Source organism: Corvus brachyrhynchos, unplaced genomic scaffold (genome assembly GCF_000691975.1).
Source record: "Corvus brachyrhynchos isolate BGI_N302 unplaced genomic scaffold, ASM69197v1 scaffold70, whole genome shotgun sequence".
Lineage (NCBI taxonomy): Eukaryota > Metazoa > Chordata > Aves > Passeriformes > Corvidae > Corvus > Corvus brachyrhynchos.
The window spans coordinates 8745880-8754897 of NW_008236217.1; positions in this window are offsets into that span (position 1 = coordinate 8745880).

Here is a 9018-nt window from a genome sequence, read left to right on the forward strand (position 1 = left end):
GGCTCCTGCCCCTTCCCACCTGCCCCGTGTTCTGAGAAACAACCCAACAGCCTGGGGCTTATCCCAGCCTGTCACTAGGGAAATACAAACCCAGCCGTGGGACCAGGTGGAGAGGGAGGGAGAAGGGTAGAGTAGTAAATGGAGAAATCCACCTGAAAGCCCCCCAAGGACAACTGTCTGCTTCCTAAAGGAGAGGTGCTGAGGACAGCGTGTACCAGGCAAAAGCTAGTCAAGAGAAACAACCCAACAGCCTGGGGCTTATCCCAGCCTGTCACTAGGGAAATACAAACCCAGCCGTGGGACCAGGTGGAGAGGGAGGGAGAAGGGTAGAGTAGTAAATGGAGAAATCCACCTGAAAGCCCCCCAAGGACAACTGTCTGCTTCCTAAAGGAGAGGTGCTGAGGACAGCGTGTACCAGGCAAAAGCTAGTCAAACCCTGACACAATTTGGGAATGTGCTTTGGTATTCATTTGAAAAATCTTCCACTGTGTTGTTCTAGTTGTGGGTCTTTGAAAAGTCAGTACATTTTAATTTCTAACCAAATCACCCTATTTATTCAACTCTGAGCTCAGACAGGTACCTTTTCCATTGCTTCTCATGCCCAGTGCACTGACTTACTCCCTGCTTCCATTTCCTGTTATCCTTTCTTTCACAAACATTTCATGAACTGATGATTCACACAGTAAATAATGAAGCCTAGTTCAGAGGAAATTTGCCTGGTTCAGAAAAGTCCTGATAGAATTTACATGATGTTCTTCAACGTACTACTACATTTACAAAGCCTTCAGATTTACATTCAAGTAGTACCAGGCTCACAGTGCTGCAAACTCTGCCCAAATGGTCCCCTCTCTTACACAATAAAAGACAGGTGCTCAGCAGGACACCGCTTCCATGACCTTGGGAATATTGTGCAAAAACGTCTGCTGAGCGCCCAGCAAGTGCCGTCTGCACCACACCACGCGTCAGCCAGGGATATTTCAAGAAAGCCTTCGGTACTTGTGCCCCCATAAATTCTCCAAATCTTCCCTGTGCTGGAGTCAGATAACAAGCAGAAGGACAATGCCTCCAAGAATCCAGGCTGCCCATCTGCTCTGCACTTCCAGATTCTTGCTTCCGCAGCGCCAGCTGATGAAATTTTCATAGCTGATGAGGTTTCTCATTTCCACCGGGCCTTGCTGCCCTGGAGCCTTCACAGTTGTGGTCTGTTCAGGTTTCCGAGGGTGAGCACTGATGGCAGCAAAGATTAGAGTACTTTGCTTTCTTTTAGTGACTTGTCAAGTAGGATCTTCAAGCTCTTTGCAAGTCTAGGTGAAATAAGCCATGCAGGAAGGAGAGAGGCTGATTTTCAGATGGTCTCATCATTTACTGCTTCTATTAAACTCAACTCTTCTCAAAATCAGATCTCAAGGTCAGACTGCCAAAGGGAAGCAGGAACTCAACTTGGGCTGGCTGAGCACCAGTCACCTGCTCTGAGCGCCAAAAAACGCTCTTTCCTCAGATCCCAAAGACCTTGATTTCCAATCCTTCTTCCTCTCCACATACATCCACCCTGCCTTTCCCCATATCCGGTATGCTTGTGAGCTGGACTCACCATTGCCCTGAGCCCAGAGATGTGACATGATGCAGAAGCATGACGTTAGGCTACATTATATTCATTTATATAACACCATTAATACCAAAGTGCAGCTCCCTGCTAGAGCCAGTTGCTCGCTAAAGCCTCTGAAGTTCAATTAACAAGCACCAGGTAATCTAACACTTAACTCCCAATAATCCTTTTATTTTAAGGGGCCTCTGGCGGATGTAAAGCCCTCAGCAAACAGTCCTGGAAGTACATTTGAGATTCTCTCAAATACCAGCTGAATTTATGACCCTTAGTGAAGAGCAGGGAGGAATCTCTTCAAAATACTTTCCAGCAGGCAGGACTTTATATAGGCCCTTGTAACTGAATAAAAGGAAACCCTGGAGGGGCAGGTGCCACCCTGTGGAGGGACAAATCCCTCTGAAGTGCCTATAGTCATGGCTAGCAAAAAAGGAGATGCCAGAAATAATGTCTCCCCACCAGAAGAAGGCAGTGCAGGCTTGGTCCTCTCAAGTTTTCCATCAAATCTGGTCAAGTGGGGAAGATGGCAGGTGCTGGACAAGCCCTGGTGGCTGACTTGGAGGCTGTCACCTGCCTGAGACTTGTATGAAGTCCCATTTTCTCCAACTTGGATGCTGCAGTGCTGAAGGGACTCTTAGGAAACACTTGCCTGCTCCACTACTTCTCTAACTCCAGTTGCACAGAGGATTCCCCAGTAGATACCAGCTGGGAAACCCTCAGAGGCAAAAGAGGTTTCATGGATGGGCTGAGTCCACCAAAACCAAAAGACCTGAGTCTTATTTTGAGCAAAGTTTTCACTCTGGGATGTGCCAATACAAGAGGAGCTCAGCACTCAAAACTAACAGCATTTCAGGAACAATAAGATCAGTGAAATACTGCCAGCCTGTGACAGTCAAACAAGTCTGTGGATGCCGAATTGGACAGCCAAACACCTTCTGCCAGTATGCCTGGAGCATACACCTACCAGACAAATACAACCAACCCGCCAATAAAACAGTTGCTAACAACATACCCACGTGTATAGTTCAGTCCATCCCACTGTGTAAGAGTGAGGGCTGGGACTCAATTTTGAGTTTAATAGAGATTCAACACTCAAAAAACCACTGGAGTCTTTTCACAAGCAGACACATTCCCCAGCATTGGTGGCTAAAGAACAAAACAGTGCTGACCCATCCCAACCCAAAATGCTGTTTGTCTTATGGGACTGCCCAAAGGCATCCAGCATAGTTGAGATGTAGTTGTGCTGGGCACTGCACAGAAAAACAAGCAGATGCAATATCCTGCCCTCGAAGCTTGAATCTCTGAATCTCTCAAATCTCTCTCAAAGCACCTCTGGCAATATGAAATGGAAGATGAAAGCAGAACTGGGGAGCAACAACAAAAATTCACCACTGCAGCATCCTGGTGCTTGGCACAGCTTGGTGATTTCATGTCATCATGGGGTTTGAGCAGAGCACGACCTACAGCTCACACTGGTATTTCAGACATACATAGGGGCACTTTCCCCCAGCCTATATGCTTGAAGAATACACTGCACATCAACACTTGCCCATTACAATTGCTGCCTGTGCATGTCTTCTATATATTATAAATGCGTGTGTATAAAAATAGAATAAAATAAATATATATCAGTGACCCCTACTGGCCATTTCTAACTAGCCACAAAACTGTGCAGCAACAGTGAGCTCTTGCCTCTTGGCCAGGTGCAATATTTTGATGTAAGGTGCAGAGCGCAGAGCCTGGCAGTGGTGTATTTGTGCTCTTTGCACTCACTTTGTGCTGGCTGCATCACTCCTGGGGGCAGGCAGCTGAAATCGGGATTTTCTGACCTCAAACATTTCTTTGTGGCATCCCACTCATTTCTCTGGTCACTGCCAGCTCCATGCCACGATCCCAGCTCTTGCACTGAGCCCTGTACAGGTGCCTCCAACTCTTACTCTGCACAGTTCAAGGGCTCTGCAAGGGACACCGTATTCGGCTGTGCCCTTATACAGGGTATTTTTTCCCCAAAAATTCCGTTCCCAGCTGGGACCACACCACAGATACTGCTGCTCCTTGAGGTCAGCTCTCTACAGAAGGAGCTGCCCCAGCACTGCACAGTTTCTCCTCCTAGCAGCCTCCCTTGAGCCCTGCCAAAGCTCACTGTAAAGTCTTCACCCCACTGGGTGCTAAATCCGGCATGAGTGCTGCTGTGCAGCAGAGACTGAAGGGCCCTCCTGTGCCAATGATTTACCTTGGTGAAGGAGTGGAGAGAATATGCCTGACAGGAAGGATGGCTGCTCCAATGCAAGGCAAAACCCCATCGGAAGCAAAGCTGCAGTCACTGTGTCAGCCTCAGACCAAGACTCAAGGGGCTCTGCCTCCCTTCCCCTTCATCAAAACTTGTTTAGCTTGTCATGCTAATAAAGCATTTGAAATGAACTGCGTTAAAAGTATGTGCAGAGGAAGGGGGAGGACGTCTCACTGGAGCATGCATGGGGAGGTGGCAGAGGGTTAGGTGTGACACCAGCTCTCCTTGGCGTGTGCAGGTAGACAGGGCTTCATCCAGGTTTGGGCACAGCGCTCGCCCGCGTGCACAGGGAGGGCAGCACACGCTGGGGTGCGGGGGTTGGCACTTAGCCACGGTACACAAACGGGGAGGGAGTAGCTGATCCTCCAAGCCCTCTGAGGCAGAGCAGGGACTCGTGGGCTCTTTCACATAGAAACACATGGCTGTGCGTTGTCTCCCAAAGAGCCTTTCTGCGTGCCTAGCACGCACCTCCAACTCACAGAGACCTCTTTTTTTCATGAAATCTGCAGCACTGCTCTCCCCATGCAGCTCCTGTTGTTTATAGGGACGGGTCCAGGCAGGCCGGGGAGGAATTACCTTTCCCTAGGACACGCTTGGTGCTTGGCTGAGCGCACCGCTTCTCTGCTTCACAGGAGCTGCTGAAGGCCAAGGAGACAGTCAGTCTACAATTAGCCTCCATCCCAACACGCATCCATATACCCTGGGGCTGCTAATTATGGACTCCTCTGCAGCGGGGTTCAAGTCTTTCTAAGCCCAGGCCATAGTTTCATGAAATGACCTTGAAATTCTCTGCAACAAGCTCTCCTGCCAGGTTTCACTGCAAACACCAAGATATGCCATCCTCTGTAAACACCCAGGAGCAAGCTCAGAGGCAAGCACCGAGAAAGCACAAAAGATTTGCTTCAAGAGTCTCCCATTAAATGCTTGTGTGCTCCTGGTGAGATTAAGAGGTTTAGTTGCTAGAGCTGCCAGCTGGAAAGGCAAAGGGAGACTGCATAGCTGGAGATGGGCTTTGAGGCACCCATGGGTGTGTGCCAGCAAAGGGAAAGCCCGGCAGACATCTCCTTCCCACTCCAGTCCTTCCAGACCTCCTCCCGGCAGCAGGAGGCAGGTGGGGGCAACAGGTACACCCCCTGAATCGGTGCCCTTGGGAGAGCCCTGACATTAGCTGTTGTACATGCACACAGAGGGAAGCCAGAAATCACAGGGCAAAACAAGATCCTACACCTGCTCAGGAACTTACAGGGGTTCTTTGAAGGGGGTTTACTCAGCCTTTTGAGCTGTGGGGGCACAGGTAAAACCTCTTTTCTCTAACTGCCCTCCAGATATACCTCAATCTCTTTCCCCCCCTCTTCAAGTCTAAGTCTTTTTCCTCTAGAGTTTAATCTTTCTTTTTTAATTCTTTTTCCCCTGGTACCTTTGTCTTGTCTTGGATTGAAGTACTGAGGGCGGATTCGAGGAATCTGTATCTCAAAATAACATGTGACTTAAGCTTACTTTTGCTGCTACTCAGAGCAGGTTTGAAGGCTGTCAGGTACTCAATTCAAGTCCATTACAAAGACACATGCAGTCTCCCACACTCAGAGGATCTGCTCTAGTGGAGCAGTCCAGCAGGCAGTCAGATTTTAGCTAGTCCCATGATGCCATGAAGATTTTTGCCTTTTCTTTTATACCACTGTTATACCTTTTTACAACTTCTGTATTCCTAGTGCTTTTTGCCTACATTATTGGACTTGTTTGTCAAGCTCAGAGACTAAATATTTTAGAAGCTTTGTAGCTAGGGATCAGTGTGCCCCAGACCCCAAGGTCCTCTCCAGAACACATTCTGTAAATCAAGATAGAACCATCCAGGGGAAGGTTCTTTGGGGAGGGGGGCTCACTTGAACCTCTCATTGGGGAATCTTTGATAGATATGCTAATTAGTAAAACCTATAATGTTATACCCAGTGTTGGGGGGGGAGACAGAGATAGACTTGGCGGGGTGCATCTCGATGCATATGACCTGGACGTGTACACCTAAGGATCCTTAAAATAAATACCAAGGTAAAATCCCTTTTCCCCTTCTAACCATGTATGATTCTTGATTTTAAGACCAGGAAAAGGCATCACCCAACAGAGCAGCTGCCTGGAGGCCAGTGGAGAGTGCTGCTCAGGAAGCAGAAGCCCTGGTGATGAGGGACTCCCTGCAGCTGAGAGGAGAAGCAAGCTGATGATCAGAGGCTTGGACGGAGGCTGACACTTGGATTTGAACACCCGGGAATTGCCTCTCCAGGACATCTCACAGGCACCACCGGGGCGCCCCCCCAGTTCATCCCACCTTGGCCTTAGTGATGGTAAATGTGTGCAGTGGGTGTGTACAGAAGGTGCCTACCCATGTCCAGCATCCTTTGTCTCCCAGAGCTGGGTCTGCATGGCTCAGGGAAAGGTACAAACATTGCCCTGCACAAAATTGCTGAAGAACTTGTCCTTGTGGAAAGCTGCTCCTTATTCCATCGCCTAGAACTCATCTTCAGTGCCCTGGAGCAAGAGGGTTTATAGTTCTTTGGAGTTCATTCCTATTTGTTCTCATTGTCTATATAAATGTCTAGTCAGGTTTTTTTTAATGGATGCCTTTTCTTGTTACCCAGTGGCAATGAGTTCCCTGGATCATCAGTGTTTAGGATAAAAGTAATCCTTCCTGTCATTCATTTGGATTGCACTTATTTCTCATTTTGCCTTATATCCTGGCAGGTCACAAAAGAAGCAAATGAAAGAAGCTCATGCCAAGTCTAGGCAGTATTCCCAGAGACTTTGGGGTCTCAGGGACTGGGACATTGGACTTGGGCAGCATTCCTGGAGGCTTTGGGAAAACACACCTTGGAGTAGCCCAGAGTGGCTACTCTTAGTAGTACTGGAACATAGGAAGGTGAATCCAAGGGCAACTCCCATTCACTGAGGCACCCCTTGCAGAGCTGCCAGGCTAGGGGAATTGGGTACTTCCCTCCCCAGTGGCACTTCTAGTGCTCTCAGCTACCAGACCTAGGAAGATTTTGAGAGTTTTTGGAGGCTTAACTGCACTTTTGCCACCAGAGAGCAAAACTTGGGGCACGCTAACACAGGATATACTCACCAAGACCACAGCTTGTCCTTTTCTCCATCATTCCCCAGATATGCCATTAGTTCTGCTGTTGAGTGCATGTTGTTGTCTGCCAGCCTGGCCATGCTCCACAGTGTGGCAGAGCATCAAGATGATGCAAAATGAGAGAAAAGAGCCAGGAGGTTTTCTACCTTCAACTTTCACCCCCTCCCTGCTTCTCTACTGCCTGCCCCCTCCACTTCCCCGCTGAAGGCACAAACACCTACTGCCCATGGAAGCTATTTCTAAGCAATCCCGGGCATCTGGGGAATGAGGCTCTGAACAAATATTGGAGCGTGTGTGTGTGCAGAGAGTGCACACACATGTACACACACACACGCACAGCCACGGTGCTGCTGCAAAGTCAAATATAGACCTTGTGGAAGGGGAACAATGGCTGGGGTTGGGTTACATGGCTGTAGGGCCAGCGAGCTGCTGTTTGTTGTGGGCTGGGGTGGAATTGGAAAAGCAAGGGGGGTGGGATGGGGGAGAACATTTGTTTTAACCTAGAGACCCTGGGCTGGTGCTGTGTGTAAGGCGGAGAGGGTGACCCGGAGCAAGAGCTGAAGAGAATGATCATTTGAGTCGGCAGCTCAGAGGTGTTTGCAGTCTTTCTCCAGCTTGTTTGTGCTGCTTTTCTGCCTTTCTTGAGGAATTAGAGTGAGCAGGAAGGGGTGAATTTCTCCGGGCTTCTGCATAGGGAAGAGTTTCTGCTCTGGAGAAGGCTTCTTGGTGAAGGAGAAGAGGCAACATTACCTGTTTTCTCAGCCCAGCATCTGCTTCTTGTCCCTGATGTCTGGCTGCCTCCAAGGTGCAGGTTTCAGACTCCGGAAGAAAAGGAAGCAGCTTCAGCTGGTTTTGACAGGTAATTCCTCCCTCTATCTGTGAGTCGTGGTGGTGTGTTGGGACAATGGCAGGGGAGGGAGTCTTCATCTGGCATGAATTGGAGGCAAAACCATGACAAGAGGGTGCTCCAATTCCCACTCCAAGTCCCTGCTTTGTGGGATTTCCTTCACTGGAGGGAAAAGCCATGGAGGGACTCTTATGGCTAGGAAAAAATCCTTCCTAATTCTGACCCAGCAGCTGTTCCATCTGAGACGCCTCTAGGGATGGGATGGCAGGGATCAGAGCCTAGTAGAGCAGGGTCTTAGCCAAGCACAGGAATCCCCTCAACGCCCATTTCTTGGGTCTGCAAATAGAGCTGCTCTGATTAAAAAGTGCAGGGCAGTTCATGGCCTGACAGAGCAAGCCTGAAACTCAGGATTGTGCCTGGCAATGGGACAGGAGCCCTTCAGTGTGGAGGAAGGACTGCACCCAAGGTCCACATTGCGTAAGTCCCTTCTCCCTCCTCTGTATTCCCCTGTTTTACTCCCATCCATCCCTGCCTGCTTCTGTCTGTGATACTCACATGCAAAGCCAAACCTCAAGCCACAAAACACATTTCCTCAGATATCCCACCTTCTGAAATCCCACCCTGGATTTTGTTCTTTATTCCCTTTTCTCGGAGCTCAGATCTTCAGCAGCCAGCTTTACCTCCTCAGCCTGGGCAGCCCTCACTTGGCAGCACAGCTCTCACCTCCAAGAGAAGCAGCACAGGGAGAACCACGTGTCCCATTCTGCTGGCTGCAACCAAACCCCATCTCCCTCTCTCACCTTGCTTGTGCTGTGGACGCAGATATTTATGGATATCGGCATATGTAGGGGTCCCTCTGCAGGTCCCCTCCTATCTGCCCATTCAAATGTACGAACGGCATCCAGAAGGTTTTCTTAGGCACGTTAACCAAGTGAGGTTTAAGAGTTCCCGGGCACGGCTGTGCAATGACTTTGCAGTGCAGCGCGGTCAGGACCGGGGCAGATCCCAGCAGAGGAATGCGGGAGCAGGTGAGGATGTTGCAGGAAGTGGTGTTCTATCTGACACAGTTAGTGAAGGTGGTAGAATTTCAAGGAGGAAGTGAGGGTGAGGCTGAGCAGCCTACATTCAGTGCTGGAGGTGTTGCCAGTAAACGCATGGCC